The sequence below is a fragment of the Triturus cristatus genome, chromosome 6, assembly GCF_964204655.1.
Source record: "Triturus cristatus chromosome 6, aTriCri1.1, whole genome shotgun sequence".
NCBI lineage: Eukaryota > Metazoa > Chordata > Amphibia > Caudata > Salamandridae > Triturus > Triturus cristatus.
In genome coordinates, this window is record NC_140589.1 from 1,108,488,716 (window position 1) to 1,108,507,739 (window position 19,024).

Consider the following 19,024-nt stretch of genomic DNA (forward strand, 5'->3'; position numbering starts at 1 on the left):
GTTTTCAAATGTTGCCTCTTTGAACTACAATTCACATTTGTACGTGGAAAATCACTTTTAAACATAAAATGAGATGTTTAAAGTGATTTTCATGCTTCCAGGGGCCTTAAACACAAGATTTGAGGTATGGGTAAAAGTGAATGAAAATGGCCAATTTACTCACTCTGAGGCCTTAAAAAGTGTTTCTCCTCCACGGGAAGTGAATTAAATAACATTTGGAGGCCTTTATTGTTCAACCAAAAACGCCCATTTTTTGGTGAAAGAGATAACCACCCCCCCTTACGACATGCTTCAGAAACGAAAAAAATGGTCCGTTTTCAAATGTTGCCTCTTTGAACTACAATTCACATTTGTACGTGGAAAATCACTTTTAAACATAAAATGAGATGTTTGAAGTGATTTTCATGCTTCCAGGGGCCTTAAACACGAGATTTGAGGAATGGGTAAAAGTGAATGAAAATGGCCAATTTACTCACTCTGCGGCCTTAAAAAGTGTTTCTCCTCCACGGGAAGTGAATTAAATAACATTTGGAGGCCTTTATTGGTCAATCAAAAATGCCTGTTTTTTGGTGAAAGAGATAACCACCCCCCCTTACGACATGCTTCAGAAACGAAAAAAAAGGTCCATTTTCAAATGTTGCGTCTTTGAACTACAATTCGCATGTGTACGTGGATAATCACTTTTAGAGATACAATTAGATGTTTAAAGTGATTTTCAAGCTTCCAGGGGCCCTAAACACAAGATTTGAGGAATGGGTAAATGTGAATGAAAATGGCCAATGTATTCACTCTGAAGCCTTAAAAAGTTTTTCTCCACCCCAGAAAGTGAATTAAATAACATTTGTAGGCCTTTATTGTTCAATCAAAAACGCCCGATTTTTGATGAAAGAGATAACCATCCCCCCTTACGACATGCTTCAGAAACTAAAAAAATGGTCCATTTTCAAATGTTGCCTCTTTGAACTACAATTCACATTTGTACATGGATAATCACTTTTAGAGATAAAATTAGATGTTTAAAGTGATTTTCAAGCTTCCAGGGGCCCTAAACACAAGATTTGAGGAATGGGTGAATGTGAATGAAAATGGCCAATTTATTCACTCTGAAGCCTTAAAAAGTTTTTCTCCACCCCAGAAAGTGAATTAAATAACATTTGTAGGCCTTTATTGTTCAATCAAAAATGCCCGATTTTTGATGAAAGAGATAACCACCCCCCCTTACGACATGCTTCAGAAACTAAAAAAATGGTCCATTTTCAAATGTTGCCTCTTTGAACTACAATTCACATTTGTACGTGGAAAATCACTTTTAAACATAAAATGAGATGTTTAAAGTGATTTCCATGCTTCCAGGGGCCTTAAACACAAGATTTGAGGAATGGGTAAAAGTGAATGAAAATGGCCAATTTACTCATTCTGAGGCCTTAAAAAGTGTTTCTCCTCCACGGGAAGTGAAAAAAATAACATTTGGAGGCATTTATTGTTCAATCAAAATCGCCTGTTTTTTGGTGAAAGAGATAACCACCCCCCCTTACGACATGCTTCAGAAACGAAAAAAATGGACCATTTTCAAATGTCTCGTCTTTGAACGACAATTCACATTTGTACGTGGATAATCACTTTTAGAGATAACATTAGATGTTTAAAGTGATTTTCAAGCTTCCAGGGGCCCTAAACACAAGATTTGAGAAATGGGCAAAAGTGAATGAAAATGGCCAATTTACTCACTCTGAGGCCTTAAAAAGTGTTTCTCCTCCACGGGAAGTGAATTAAATAACATTTGGAGGCCTTTATTGTTCAACCAAAAACGCCCATTTTTTGGTGAAAGAGATAACCACCCCCCCTTACGACATGCTTCAGAAATGAAAAAAATGGTCCGTTTTCAAATGTTGCCTCTTTGAACTACAATTCACATTTGTACGTGGAAAATCACTTTTAAACATAAAATGAGATGTTTGAAGTGATTTTCATGCTTCCAGGGGCCTTAAACACGAGATTTGAGGAATGGGTAAAAGTGAATGAAAATGGCCAATTTACTCACTCTGAGGCCTTAAAATGTGTTTCTCCTCCACGGGAAGTGAATTAAATAACATTTGGAGGCCTTTATTGTTCAACCAAAAACGCCCATTTTTTGGTGAAAGAGATAACCACCCCCCCTTACGACATGCTTCAGAAACGAAAAAAATGGTCCATTTTCAAATGTTGCGTCTTTGAACGACAATTCACATTTGTACGTGGATAATCACTTTTAGAGATAACATTAGATGTTCAAAGTGATTTTCAAGCTTCCAGGGGCCCTAAACACAAGATTTGAGAAATGGGTAAAAGTGAATGAAAATGGCCAATGTCCTCACTCTGAGGCCTTAAAATGTGTTTCTCCTCCATGGGAAGTGAATTAAATACCATTTGGAGGCCTTTATTGTTCAACCAAAAACGCCGTTTTTTGGTGAAAGAGATAACCACCCCCCCTTACGACATGCTTCAGAAATGAAAAAAATGGTCCATTTTCAAATGTTGCGTCTTTGAACTACAATTCACATTTGTACATGGATAATCACTTTTAGAGATAAAATTAGATGTTTAAAGTGATTTTCAAGCTTCCAGGGGCCCTAAACACAAGATTTGAGGAATGGGTAAATGTGAATGAAAATGGCCAATTTATTCACTCTGAAGCCTTAAAAAGTTTTTCTCCACCCCAGAAAGTGAATTAAATAACATTTGTAGGCCTTTATTGTTCAATCAAAAACGCCCGATTTTTGATGAAAGAGATAACCACCCCCCCTTACGACATGCTTCAAAAACTAAAAAAAGGCCCATTTTCAAATGTTGCCTCTTTGAACTACAATTCACATTTGTACGTGGAAAATCACTTTTAAACATAAAATGAGATGTTTAAAGTGATTTCCATGCTTCCAGGGGCCTTAAACACAAGATTTGAGGAATGGGTAAAAGTGAATGAAAATGGCCAATTTACTCATTCTGAGGCCTTAAAAAGTGTTTCTCCTCCACGGGAAGTTAATTAAATAACATTTGGAGGCCTTTATTGTTCAACCAAAAACGCCCGTTTTTTGGTGAAAGAGATAACCACCCCCCCTTACGACATGCTTCAGAAACGAAAAAAAAAGGTCCATTTTCAAATGTTGCGTCTTTGAACTACAATTCACATGTGTACGTGGATAATCACTTTTAGAGATAAAATTAGATGTTTAAAGTGATTTTCAAGCTTCCAGGGGCCCTAAACACAAGATTTGAGGAATGGGTAAATGTGAATGAAAATGGCCAATGTATTCACTCTGAAGCCTTAAAAAGTTTTTCTCCACCCCAGAAAGTGAATTAAATAACATTTGTAGGCCTTTATTGTTCAATCAAAAACGCCCGATTTTTGATGAAAGAGATAACCATCCCCCCTTACGACATGCTTCAGAAACTAAAAAAATGGTCCATTTTCAAATGTTGCCTCTTTGAACTACAATTCACATTTGTACGTGGAAAATCACTTTTAAACATAAAATGAGATGTTTAAAGTGATTTTCATGCTTCCAGGGGCCTTAAACACCATATTTGAGGAATGGGTAAAAGTGAATGGAAATGGCCAATTTACTCACTCTGCGGCCTTAAAAAGTGTTTCTCCTCCACGGGAAGTGAAAAAAACAACATTTGGAGGCATTTATTGTTCAACCAAAAACGCCTGTTTTTTGGTGAAAGAGATAACCACCCCCCCTTACGACATGCTTCAGAAACGAAAAAAATGGTCCGTTTTCAAATGTTGCCTCTTTGAACTACAATTCACATTTGTACATGGATAATCACTTTTAAACATAAAATGAGATGTTTAAAGTGATTTTCATGCTTCCAGGGGCCTTAAACACCATATTTGAGGAATGGGTAAAAGTGAATGAAAATGGCCAATTTACTCATTCTGAGGCCTTAAAAAGTGTTTCTCCTCCACGGGAAGTGAAAAAAATAACATTTGGAGGCATTTATTGTTCAATCAAAATCGCCTGTTTTTTGGTGAAAGAGATAACCACCCCCCCTTACGACATGCTTCAGAAACGAAAAAAATGGTCCATTTTCAAATGTCTCGTCTTTGAACGACAATTCACATTTGTACGTGGATAATCACTTTTAGAGATAACATTAGATGTTTAAAGTGATTTTCAAGCTTCCAGGGGCCCTAAACACAAGATTTGAGAAATGGGCAAAAGTGAATGAAAATGGCCAATTTACTCACTCTGAGGCCTTAAAAAGTGTTTCTCCTCCACGGGAAGTGAATTAAATAACATTTGGAGGCCTTTATTGTTCAACCAAAAACGCCCATTTTTTGGTGAAAGAGATAACCACCCCCCCTTACGACATGCTTCAGAAACGAAAAAAATGGTCCGTTTTCAAATGTTGCCTCTTTGAACTACAATTCACATTTGTACGTGGAAAATCACTTTTCAACATAAAATGAGATGTTTAAAGTGATTTTCATGCTTCCAGGGGCCTTAAACACAAGATTTGAGGAATGGGTAAAAGTGAATGAAAATGGCCAATTTACTCATTCTGAGGCCTTAAAAAGTGTTTCTCCTCCACGGGAAGTGAAAAAAATAACATTTGGAGGCATTTATTGTTCAATCAAAATCGCCTGTTTTTTGGTGAAAGAGATAACCACCCCCCCTTACGACATGCTTCAGAAACGAAAAAAATGGTCCATTTTCAAATGTCTCGTCTTTGAACGACAATTCACATTTGTACGTGGATAATCACTTTTAGAGATAACATTAGATGTTTAAAGTGATTTTCAAGCTTCCAGGGGCCCTAAACACAAGATTTGAGAAATGGGCAAAAGTGAATGAAAATGGCCAATTTACTCACTCTGAGGCCTTAAAAAGTGTTTCTCCTCCACGGGAAGTGAATTAAATAACATTTGTAGGCCTTTATTGTTCAACCAAAAACGGCCATTTTTGGTGAAAGAGATAACCACCCCCCCTTACGACATGCTTCAGAAACGAAAAAAATGGTCCGTTTTCAAATGTTGCCTCTTTGAACTACAATTCACATTTGTACGTGGAAAATCACTTTTAAACATAAAATGAGATGTTTAAAGTGATTTTCATGCTTCCAGGGGCCTTAAACACGAGATTTGAGGAATGGGTAAAAGTGAATGAAAATGGCCAATTTACTCACTCTGCGGCCTTAAAAAGTGTTTCTCCTCCACGGGAAGTGAATTAAATAACATTTGGAGGCCTTTATTGGTCAATCAAAAATGCCTGTTTTTTGGTGAAAGAGATAACCACCCCCCCTTACGACATGCTTCAGAAACGAAAAAAATGGTCCATTTTCAAATGTTGCGTCTTTGAACGACAATTCACATTTGTACGTGGATAATCACTTTTAGAGATAAAATTAGATGTTTAAAGTGATTTTCAAGCTTCCAGGGGCCCTAAACACAAGATTTGAGGAATGGGTAAATGTGAATGAAAATGGGCAATATATTCACTCTGAGGCCTTAAAAAGTTTTTCTCCACCCCAGAAAGTGAATTAAATAACATTTGTAGGCCTTTATTGTTCAACCAAAAACGGCCATTTTTGGTGAAAGAGATAACCACCCCCCCTTACGACATGCTTCAGAAACGAAAAAAATGGTCCGTTTTCAAATGTTGCCTCTTTGAACTACAATTCACATTTGTACGTGGAAAATCACTTTTAAACATAAAATGAGATGTTTAAAGTGATTTTCATGCTTCCAGGGGCCTTAAACACAAGATTTGAGGTATGGGTAAAAGTGAATGAAAATGGCCAATTTACTCACTCTGAGGCCTTAAAAAGTGTTTCTCCTCCACGGGAAGTGAAAAAAATATCATTTGGAGGCATTTATTGTTCAATCAAAAACGCCTGTTTTTTGGTGAAAGAGATAACCTCCCCCCCCTTACGACATGCTTCAGAAACGAAAAAAATGGTCCATTTTCAAATGTTGCGTCTTTGAACGACAATTCACATTTGTACGTGGATAATCACTTTTAGAGATAACATTAGATGTTCAAAGTGATTTTCAAGCTTCCAGGGGCCCTAAACACAAGATTTGAGAAATGGGTAAAAGTGAATGAAAATGGCCAATTTACTCACTCTGAGGCCTTAAAATGTGTTTCTCCTCCATGGGAAGTGAATTAAATACCATTTGGAGGCCTTTATTGTTCAACCAAAAACGCCGTTTTTTGGTGAAAGAGATAACCACCCCCCCTTACGACATGCTTCAGAAATGAAAAAAATGGTCCATTTTCAAATGTTGCGTCTTTGAACTACAATTCACATTTGTACATGGATAATCACTTTTAGAGATAAAATTAGATGTTTAAAGTGATTTTCAAGCTTCCAGGGGCCCTAAACACAAGATTTGAGGAATGGGTAAATGTGAATGAAAATGGCCAATTTATTCACTCTGAAGCCTTAAAAAGTTTTTCTCCACCCAGAAAGTGAATTAAATAACATTTGTAGGCCTTTATTGTTCAATCAAAAACGCCCGATTTTTGATGAAAGAGATAACCACCCCCCCTTACGACATGCTTCAAAAACTAAAAAAATGGTCCATTTTCAAATGTTGCCTCTTTGAACTACAATTCACATTTGTTCGTGGAAAATCACTTTTAAACATAAAATGAGATGTTTAAAGTGATTTTCATGCTTCCAGGGGCCTTAAACACAAGATTTGAGGAATGGGTAAAAGTGAATGAAAATGGCCAATTTACTCATTCTGAGGCCTTAAAAAGTGTTTCTCCTCCACGGGAAGTGAATTAAATAACATTTGGAGGCCTTTATTGGTCAACCAACAACGCCCGTTTTTTGGTGAAAGAGATAACCACCCCCCCTTACGACATGCTTCAGAAACGAAAAAAAAGGTCCATTTTCAAATGTTGCGTCTTTGAACTACAATTCACATTTGTACGTGGATAATCACTTTTAGAGATAAAATTAGATGTTTAAAGTGATTTTCAAGCTTCCAGGCGTCCTAAACACAAGATTTGAGGAATGGGTAAATGTGAATGAAAATGGCCAATTTATTCACTCTGAGGCCTTAAAAAGATTTTCTCCACCCCAGAAATTGAATTAAATAACATTTGTAGGCCTTTATTGTTCAATCAAAAACGCCCGATTTTTGATGAAAGAGATAACCACCCCCCCTTATGACATGCTTCAGAAACTAAAAAAATGGTCCATTTTCAAATGTTGCCTCTTTGAACCACAATTCACATTTGTACGTGGAAAATCACTTTTAAACATAAAATGAGATGTTTAAAGTGATTTTCATGCTTCCAGGGGCCTTAAACACAAGATTTGAGGTATGGGTAAAAGTGAATGAAAATGGCCAATTTACTCACTCTGAGGCCTTAAAAAGTGTTTCTCCTCCACGGGAAGTGAAAAAAATATCATTTGGAGGCATTTATTGTTCAATCAAAAACGCCTGTTTTTTGGTGAAAGAGATAACCTCCCCCCCCTACGACATGCTTCAGAAACGAAAAAAATGGTCCATTCTCAAATGTTGCGTCTTTGAACGACAATTCACATTTGTACGTGGATAATCACTTTTAGAGATAACATTAGATGTTCAAAGTGATTTTCAAGCTTCCAGGGGCCCTAAACACAAGATTTGAGGAATGGGTAAATGTGAATGAAAATGGCCAATTTATTCACTCTGAAGCCTCAAAAAGTTTTTCTCCACCCCAGAAAGTGAATTAAATAACATTTGTAGGCCTTTATTGTTCAACCAAAAACGCCTGTTTTTTGGTGAAAGAGATAACCACCCCCCCTTACGACATGCTTCAGAAACGAAAAAACAGGTCCATTTTCAAATGTTGCGTCCTTGAACTACAATTCACATTTGTACGTGGATAATCACTTTTAGAGATAAAATTAGATGTTTAAAGTGATTTTTAAGCTTCCAGGGGCCCTAAACACAAGATTTGAGGAATGGGTAAATGTGAATGAAAATGGCCAATTTATTCACTCTGACGCCTTTTTCTCCACCCCAGAAAGTGAATTAAATAACATTTGTAGGCCTTTATTGTTCAATCAAAAACGCCCGATTTTTGATGAAAGAGATAACCATCCCCCCTTACGACATGCTTCAGAAACTAAAAAAATGGTCCATTTTCAAATGTTGCCTCTTTGAACTACAATTCACATTTGTACGTTGAAAATCACTTTTAAACATAAAATGAGATGTTTAAAGTGATTTTCATGCTTCCAGGGGCCTTAAACACCATATTTGAGGATTGGGTAAAAGTGAATGAAAATGGCCAATTTACTCACTCAGCGGCCTTAAAAAGTGTTTCTCCTCCACGGGAAGTGAAAAAAATAACATTTGGAGGCATTTATTGTTCAATCAAAAACGCCTGTTTTTTGGTGAAAACCCCCCCTTACGACATGCTTCAGAAACGAAAAAAAAGGTCCATTTTCAAATGTTGCGTCTTTGAACTACAATTCACATTTGTACGTGGATAATCACTTTTAGAGATAAAATTAGATGTTTAAAGTGATTTTCAAGCTTCCAGGGGCCCTAAACACAAGATTTGAGGAATGGGTAAATGTGAATGAAAATGGCCAATTTATTCACTCTGAGGCCTTAAAAAGGTTTTCTCCACCCCAGAAAGTGAATTAAATAACATTTGTAGGCCTTTATTGTTCAATCAAAAACGCCCGATTTTTGATGAAAGAGATAACCACCCCCCCTTACGACATGCTTTCGAAACGAAAAAAAAGGTCCATTTTCAAATGTTGCGTCTTTGAACTACAATTCACATCTGTACGTGGATAATCACTTTTAGAGATAAAATTAGATGTTTAAAGTGATTTTCAAGCTTCCAGGGGCCCTAAACACAAGATTTGAGGAATGGGTATATGTGAATGAAAATGGCCAATTTATTCACTCTGAGGCCTTAAAAAGGTTTTCTCCACCCCAGAAAGTGAATTAAATAACATGTGTAGGCCTTTATTGTTCAATCAAAAACGCCTGATTTTTGATGAAAGAGATAACCACCCCCCCTTACGACATGCTTCAAAAACTAAAAAAATGGCCCATTTTCAAATGTTGCCTCTTTGAACTACAATTCACATTTGTACGTGGAAAATCACTTTTAAACATAAAATGAGATGTTTGAAGTGATTTTCATGCTTCCAGGGGCCTTAAACACGAGATTTGAGGAATGGGTAAAAGTGAATGAAAATGGCCAATTTACTCACTCTGAGGCCTTAAAATGTGTTTCTCCTCCACGGGAAGTGAATTAAATAACATTTGGAGGCCTTTATTGTTCAACCAAAAACGCCCATTTTTTGGTGAAAGAGATAACCACCCCCCCTTACGACATGCTTCAGAAACGAAAAAAATGGTCCATTTTCAAATGTTGCGTCTTTGAACGACAATTCACATTTGTACGTGGATAATCACTTTTAGAGATAACATTAGATGTTCAAAGTGATTTTCAAGCTTCCAGGGGCCCTAAACACAAGATTTGAGAAATGGGTAAAAGTGAATGAAAATGGCCAATGTCCTCACTCTGAGGCCTTAAAATGTGTTTCTCCTCCATGGGAAGTGAATTAAATACCATTTGGAGGCCTTTATTGTTCAACCAAAAACGCCGTTTTTTGGTGAAAGAGATAACCACCCCCCCTTACGACATGCTTCAGAAATGAAAAAAATGGTCCATTTTCAAATGTTGCGTCTTTGAACTACAATTCACATTTGTACATGGATAATCACTTTTAGAGATAAAATTAGATGTTTAAAGTGATTTTCAAGCTTCCAGGGGCCCTAAACACAAGATTTGAGGAATGGGTAAATGTGAATGAAAATGGCCAATTTATTCACTCTGAAGCCTTAAAAAGTTTTTCTCCACCCCAGAAAGTGAATTAAATAACATTTGTAGGCCTTTATTGTTCAATCAAAAACGCCCGATTTTTGATGAAAGAGATAACCACCCCCCCTTACGACATGCTTCAAAAACTAAAAAAAGGCCCATTTTCAAATGTTGCCTCTTTGAACTACAATTCACATTTGTACGTGGAAAATCACTTTTAAACATAAAATGAGATGTTTAAAGTGATTTCCATGCTTCCAGGGGCCTTAAACACAAGATTTGAGGAATGGGTAAAAGTGAATGAAAATGGCCAATTTACTCATTCTGAGGCCTTAAAAAGTGTTTCTCCTCCACGGGAAGTTAATTAAATAACATTTGGAGGCCTTTATTGTTCAACCAAAAACGCCCGTTTTTTGGTGAAAGAGATAACCACCCCCCCTTACGACATGCTTCAGAAACGAAAAAAAAGGTCCATTTTCAAATGTTGCGTCTTTGAACTACAATTCACATGTGTACGTGGATAATCACTTTTAGAGATAAAATTAGATGTTTAAAGTGATTTTCAAGCTTCCAGGGGCCCTAAACACAAGATTTGAGGAATGGGTAAATGTGAATGAAAATGGCCAATGTATTCACTCTGAAGCCTTAAAAAGTTTTTCTCCACCCCAGAAAGTGAATTAAATAACATTTGTAGGCCTTTATTGTTCAATCAAAAACGCCCGATTTTTGATGAAAGAGATAACCATCCCCCCTTACGACATGCTTCAGAAACTAAAAAAATGGTCCATTTTCAAATGTTGCCTCTTTGAACTACAATTCACATTTGTACGTGGAAAATCACTTTTAAACATAAAATGAGATGTTTAAAGTGATTTTCATGCTTCCAGGGGCCTTAAACACCATATTTGAGGAATGGGTAAAAGTGAATGAAAATGGCCAATTTACTCATTCTGAGGCCTTAAAAAGTGTTTCTCCTCCACGGGAAGTGAAAAAAATAACATTTGGAGGCATTTATTGTTCAATCAAAATCGCCTGTTTTTTGGTGAAAGAGATAACCACCCCCCCTTACGACATGCTTCAGAAACGAAAAAAATGGTCCATTTTCAAATGTCTCGTCTTTGAACGACAATTCACATTTGTACGTGGATAATCACTTTTAGAGATAACATTAGATGTTTAAAGTGATTTTCAAGCTTCCAGGGGCCCTAAACACAAGATTTGAGAAATGGGCAAAAGTGAATGAAAATGGCCAATTTACTCACTCTGAGGCCTTAAAAAGTGTTTCTCCTCCACGGGAAGTGAATTAAATAACATTTGGAGGCCTTTATTGTTCAACCAAAAACGCCCATTTTTTGGTGAAAGAGATAACCACCCCCCCTTACGACATGCTTCAGAAACGAAAAAAATGGTCCGTTTTCAAATGTTGCCTCTTTGAACTACAATTCACATTTGTACGTGGAAAATCACTTTTCAACATAAAATGAGATGTTTAAAGTGATTTTCATGCTTCCAGGGGCCTTAAACACAAGATTTGAGGAATGGGTAAAAGTGAATGAAAATGGCCAATTTACTCATTCTGAGGCCTTAAAAAGTGTTTCTCCTCCACGGGAAGTGAAAAAAATAACATTTGGAGGCATTTATTGTTCAATCAAAATCGCCTGTTTTTTGGTGAAAGAGATAACCACCCCCCCTTACGACATGCTTCAGAAACGAAAAAAATGGTCCATTTTCAAATGTCTCGTCTTTGAACGACAATTCACATTTGTACGTGGATAATCACTTTTAGAGATAACATTAGATGTTTAAAGTGATTTTCAAGCTTCCAGGGGCCCTAAACACAAGATTTGAGAAATGGGCAAAAGTGAATGAAAATGGCCAATTTACTCACTCTGAGGCCTTAAAAAGTGTTTCTCCTCCACGGGAAGTGAATTAAATAACATTTGTAGGCCTTTATTGTTCAACCAAAAACGGCCATTTTTGGTGAAAGAGATAACCACCCCCCCTTACGACATGCTTCAGAAACGAAAAAAATGGTCCGTTTTCAAATGTTGCCTCTTTGAACTACAATTCACATTTGTACGTGGAAAATCACTTTTAAACATAAAATGAGATGTTTAAAGTGATTTTCATGCTTCCAGGGGCCTTAAACACGAGATTTGAGGAATGGGTAAAAGTGAATGAAAATGGCCAATTTACTCACTCTGCGGCCTTAAAAAGTGTTTCTCCTCCACGGGAAGTGAATTAAATAACATTTGGAGGCCTTTATTGGTCAATCAAAAATGCCTGTTTTTTGGTGAAAGAGATAACCACCCCCCCTTACGACATGCTTCAGAAACGAAAAAAATGGTCCATTTTCAAATGTTGCGTCTTTGAACGACAATTCACATTTGTACGTGGATAATCACTTTTAGAGATAAAATTAGATGTTTAAAGTGATTTTCAAGCTTCCAGGGGCCCTAAACACAAGATTTGAGGAATGGGTAAATGTGAATGAAAATGGGCAATATATTCACTCTGAGGCCTTAAAAAGTTTTTCTCCACCCCAGAAAGTGAATTAAATAACATTTGTAGGCCTTTATTGTTCAACCAAAAACGGCCATTTTTGGTGAAAGAGATAACCACCCCCCCTTACGACATGCTTCAGAAACGAAAAAAATGGTCCGTTTTCAAATGTTGCCTCTTTGAACTACAATTCACATTTGTACGTGGAAAATCACTTTTAAACATAAAATGAGATGTTTAAAGTGATTTTCATGCTTCCAGGGGCCTTAAACACAAGATTTGAGGTATGGGTAAAAGTGAATGAAAATGGCCAATTTACTCACTCTGAGGCCTTAAAAAGTGTTTCTCCTCCACGGGAAGTGAAAAAAATATCATTTGGAGGCATTTATTGTTCAATCAAAAACGCCTGTTTTTTGGTGAAAGAGATAACCTCCCCCCCCTTACGACATGCTTCAGAAACGAAAAAAATGGTCCATTTTCAAATGTTGCGTCTTTGAACGACAATTCACATTTGTACGTGGATAATCACTTTTAGAGATAACATTAGATGTTCAAAGTGATTTTCAAGCTTCCAGGGGCCCTAAACACAAGATTTGAGAAATGGGTAAAAGTGAATGAAAATGGCCAATTTACTCACTCTGAGGCCTTAAAATGTGTTTCTCCTCCATGGGAAGTGAATTAAATACCATTTGGAGGCCTTTATTGTTCAACCAAAAACGCCGTTTTTTGGTGAAAGAGATAACCACCCCCCCTTACGACATGCTTCAGAAATGAAAAAAATGGTCCATTTTCAAATGTTGCGTCTTTGAACTACAATTCACATTTGTACATGGATAATCACTTTTAGAGATAAAATTAGATGTTTAAAGTGATTTTCAAGCTTCCAGGGGCCCTAAACACAAGATTTGAGGAATGGGTAAATGTGAATGAAAATGGCCAATTTATTCACTCTGAAGCCTTAAAAAGTTTTTCTCCACCCAGAAAGTGAATTAAATAACATTTGTAGGCCTTTATTGTTCAATCAAAAACGCCCGATTTTTGATGAAAGAGATAACCACCCCCCCTTACGACATGCTTCAAAAACTAAAAAAATGGTCCATTTTCAAATGTTGCCTCTTTGAACTACAATTCACATTTGTTCGTGGAAAATCACTTTTAAACATAAAATGAGATGTTTAAAGTGATTTTCATGCTTCCAGGGGCCTTAAACACAAGATTTGAGGAATGGGTAAAAGTGAATGAAAATGGCCAATTTACTCATTCTGAGGCCTTAAAAAGTGTTTCTCCTCCACGGGAAGTGAATTAAATAACATTTGGAGGCCTTTATTGGTCAACCAACAACGCCCGTTTTTTGGTGAAAGAGATAACCACCCCCCCTTACGACATGCTTCAGAAACGAAAAAAAAGGTCCATTTTCAAATGTTGCGTCTTTGAACTACAATTCACATTTGTACGTGGATAATCACTTTTAGAGATAAAATTAGATGTTTAAAGTGATTTTCAAGCTTCCAGGCGTCCTAAACACAAGATTTGAGGAATGGGTAAATGTGAATGAAAATGGCCAATTTATTCACTCTGAGGCCTTAAAAAGATTTTCTCCACCCCAGAAATTGAATTAAATAACATTTGTAGGCCTTTATTGTTCAATCAAAAACGCCCGATTTTTGATGAAAGAGATAACCACCCCCCCTTATGACATGCTTCAGAAACTAAAAAAATGGTCCATTTTCAAATGTTGCCTCTTTGAACCACAATTCACATTTGTACGTGGAAAATCACTTTTAAACATAAAATGAGATGTTTAAAGTGATTTTCATGCTTCCAGGGGCCTTAAACACAAGATTTGAGGTATGGGTAAAAGTGAATGAAAATGGCCAATTTACTCACTCTGAGGCCTTAAAAAGTGTTTCTCCTCCACGGGAAGTGAAAAAAATATCATTTGGAGGCATTTATTGTTCAATCAAAAACGCCTGTTTTTTGGTGAAAGAGATAACCTCCCCCCCCTACGACATGCTTCAGAAACGAAAAAAATGGTCCATTCTCAAATGTTGCGTCTTTGAACGACAATTCACATTTGTACGTGGATAATCACTTTTAGAGATAACATTAGATGTTCAAAGTGATTTTCAAGCTTCCAGGGGCCCTAAACACAAGATTTGAGGAATGGGTAAATGTGAATGAAAATGGCCAATTTATTCACTCTGAAGCCTCAAAAAGTTTTTCTCCACCCCAGAAAGTGAATTAAATAACATTTGTAGGCCTTTATTGTTCAACCAAAAACGCCTGTTTTTTGGTGAAAGAGATAACCACCCCCCCTTACGACATGCTTCAGAAACGAAAAAACAGGTCCATTTTCAAATGTTGCGTCCTTGAACTACAATTCACATTTGTACGTGGATAATCACTTTTAGAGATAAAATTAGATGTTTAAAGTGATTTTTAAGCTTCCAGGGGCCCTAAACACAAGATTTGAGGAATGGGTAAATGTGAATGAAAATGGCCAATTTATTCACTCTGACGCCTTTTTCTCCACCCCAGAAAGTGAATTAAATAACATTTGTAGGCCTTTATTGTTCAATCAAAAACGCCCGATTTTTGATGAAAGAGATAACCATCCCCCCTTACGACATGCTTCAGAAACTAAAAAAATGGTCCATTTTCAAATGTTGCCTCTTTGAACTACAATTCACATTTGTACGTTGAAAATCACTTTTAAACATAAAATGAGATGTTTAAAGTGATTTTCATGCTTCCAGGGGCCTTAAACACCATATTTGAGGATTGGGTAAAAGTGAATGAAAATGGCCAATTTACTCACTCAGCGGCCTTAAAAAGTGTTTCTCCTCCACGGGAAGTGAAAAAAATAACATTTGGAGGCATTTATTGTTCAATCAAAAACGCCTGTTTTTTGGTGAAAACCCCCCCTTACGACATGCTTCAGAAACGAAAAAAAAGGTCCATTTTCAAATGTTGCGTCTTTGAACTACAATTCACATTTGTACGTGGATAATCACTTTTAGAGATAAAATTAGATGTTTAAAGTGATTTTCAAGCTTCCAGGGGCCCTAAACACAAGATTTGAGGAATGGGTAAATGTGAATGAAAATGGCCAATTTATTCACTCTGAGGCCTTAAAAAGGTTTTCTCCACCCCAGAAAGTGAATTAAATAACATTTGTAGGCCTTTATTGTTCAATCAAAAACGCCCGATTTTTGATGAAAGAGATAACCACCCCCCCTTACGACATGCTTTCGAAACGAAAAAAAAGGTCCATTTTCAAATGTTGCGTCTTTGAACTACAATTCACATCTGTACGTGGATAATCACTTTTAGAGATAAAATTAGATGTTTAAAGTGATTTTCAAGCTTCCAGGGGCCCTAAACACAAGATTTGAGGAATGGGTATATGTGAATGAAAATGGCCAATTTATTCACTCTGAGGCCTTAAAAAGGTTTTCTCCACCCCAGAAAGTGAATTAAATAACATGTGTAGGCCTTTATTGTTCAATCAAAAACGCCTGATTTTTGATGAAAGAGATAACCACCCCCCCTTACGACATGCTTCAGAAACTAAAAAAATGGTCCATTTTCAAATGTTGCCTCTTTGAACTACAATTCACATTTGTACATGGATAATCACTTTTAGAGATAAAATTAGATGTTTATAGTGATTTTCAAGCTTCCAGGGGCCCTAAACACAAGATTTGAGGAATGGGTAAATGTGAAACAAAATGGCCAATTTATTCACTCTGAGGCCTTAAAAAGTTTTTCTCCACCCCAGAAAGTGAATTAAATAACATTTGTAGGCCTTTATTGTTCAATCAAAAACGCCCGATTTTTGATGAAAGAGATAATCACCCCCCCTTACGACATGCTTCAGACTCTAAAAAAATGGTCCATTTTCAAATGTTGCCTCTTTGAACTACAATTCACATTTGTACGTGGATAATCACTTTTAGAGATAACATTAGATGTTTAAAGAGATTTTCAAGCTTCCAGGGGCCCTAAACACAAGATTTGAGAAATGGGTAAAAGTGAATGAAAATGGCCAATTTACTCACTCTGAGGCCTTAAAAAGTGTTTCTCCTCCACGGGAAGTGAATTAAATAACATTTGGAGGCCTTTATTGTTCAACCAAAAACGCCCATTTTTTGGTGAAAGAGATAACCACCCCCCCTTACGACATGCTTCAGAAATGAAAAAAATGGTCCATTTTCAAATGTTGCGTCTTTGAACTACAATTCACATTTGTACATGGATAATCACTTTTAGAGATAAAATTAGATGTTTAAAGTGATTTTCAAGCTTCCAGGGGCCCTAAACACAAGATTTGAGGAATGGGTAAATGTGAATGAAAATGGCCAATTTATTCACTCTGAAGCCTTAAAAAGTTTTTCTCCACCCCAGAAAGTGAATTAAATAACATTTGTAGGCCTTTATTGTTCAATCAAAAACGCCCGATTTTTGATGAAAGAGATAACCACCCCCCCTTACGACATGCTTCAAAAACTAAAAAAATGGCCCATTTTCAAATGTTGCCTCTTTGAACTACAATTCACATTTGTACGTGGAAAATCACTTTTAAACATAAAATGAGATGTTTAAAGTGATTTCCATGCTTCCAGGGGCCTTAAACACAAGATTTGAGGAATGGGTAAAAGTGAATGAAAATGGCCAATTTACTCATTCTGAGGCCTTAAAAAGTGTTTCTCCTCCACGGGAAGTGAATTAAATAACATTTGGAGGCCTTTATTGTTCAACCAAAAACGCCCGTTTTTTGGTGAAAGAGATAACCACCCCCCCTTACGACATGCTTCAGAAACGAAAAAAAAGGTCCATTTTCAAATGTTGCGTCTTTGAACTACAATTCACATGTGTACGTGGATAATCACTTTTAGAGATAAAATTAGATGTTTAAAGTGATTTTCAAGCTTCCAGGGGCCCTAAACACAAGATTTGAGGAATGGGTAAATGTGAATGAAAATGGCCAATTTATTCACTCTGAAGCCTTAAAAAGTTTTTCTCCACCCCAGAAAGTGAATTAAATAACATTTGTAGGCCTTTATTGTTCAATCAAAAACGCCCGATTTTTGATGAAAGAGATAACCACCCCCCCTTACGACATGCTTCAAAAACTAAAAAAATGGCCCATTTTCAAATGTTGCCTCTTTGAACTACAATTCACATTTGTACGTGGAAAATCACTTTTAAACATAAAATGAGATGTTTAAAGTGATTTCCATGCTTCCAGGGGCCTTAAACACAAGATTTGAGGAATGGGTAAAAGTGAATGAAAATGGCCAATTTACTCATTCTGAGGCCTTAAAAAGTGTTTCTCCTCCACGGGAAGTGAATTAAATAACATTTGGAGGCCTTTATTGTTCAACCAAAAACGCCAGTTTTTTGGTGAAAGAGATAACCACCCCCCCCTTACGACATGCTTCAGAAACGAAAAAAAAGGTCAATTTTCAAATGTTGCGTCTTTGAACTACAATTCACATGTGTACGTGGATAATCACTTTTAGAGATAAAATTAGATGTTTAACGTGATTTTCAAGCTTCCAGGGGCCCTAAACACAAGATTTGAGGAATGGGTAAATGTGAATGAAAATGGCCAATGTATTCACTCTGAAGCCTTAAAAAGTTTTTCTCCACCCCAGAAAGTGAATTAAATAACATTTGTAGGCCTTTATTGTTCAATCAAAAACGCCCGATTTTTGATGAAAGAGATAACCATCCCCCCTTACGACATGCTTCAGAAACTAAAAAAATGGTCCATTTTCAAATGTTGCCTCTTTGAACTACAATTCACATTTGTACGTGGAAAATCACTTTTAAACATAAAATGAGATGTTTAAAGTGATTTTCATGCTTCCAGGGGCCTTAAACACCATATTTGAGGAATGGGTAAAAGTGAATGGAAATGGCCAATTTACTCACTCTGCGGCCTTAAAAAGTGTTTCTCCTCCACGGGAAGTGAAAAAAACAACATTTGGAGGCATTTATTGTTCAACCAAAAACGCCTGTTTTTTGGTGAAAGAGATAACCACCCCCCCTTACGACATGCTTCAGAAACGAAAAAAATGGTCCGTTTTCAAATGTTGCCTCTTTGAACTACAATTCACATTTGTACATGGATAATCACTTTTAGAGATAAAATTAGATGTTTAAAGTGATTTTCAAGCTTCCAGGGGCCCTAAACACAAGATTTGAGGAATGGGTAAATGTGAATGAAAATGGCCAATTTATTCACTCTGAAGCCTTAAAAAGTTTTTCTCCACCCCAGAAAGTGAATTAAATAACATTTGTAGGCCTTTATTTTTCAATCAAAAATGCCCGATTTTTGATGAAAGAGATAACCACCCCCCCTTACGACATGCTTCAGAAACTAAAAAAATGGTCCATTTTCAAATGTTGCCTCTTTGAACTACAATTCACATTTGTACGTGGAAAATCACTTTTAAACATAAAATGAGATGTTTAAAGTGATTTTCATGCTTCCAGGGGCCTTAAACACAAGATTTGAGGAATGGGTAAAAGTGAATGAAAATGGCCAATTTACTCATTCTGAGGCCTTAAAAAGTGTTTCTCCTCCACGGGAAGTGAAAAAAATAACATTTGGAGGCATTTATTGTTCAATCAAAATCGCCTGTTTTTTGGTGAAAGAGATAACCACCCCCCCTTACGAC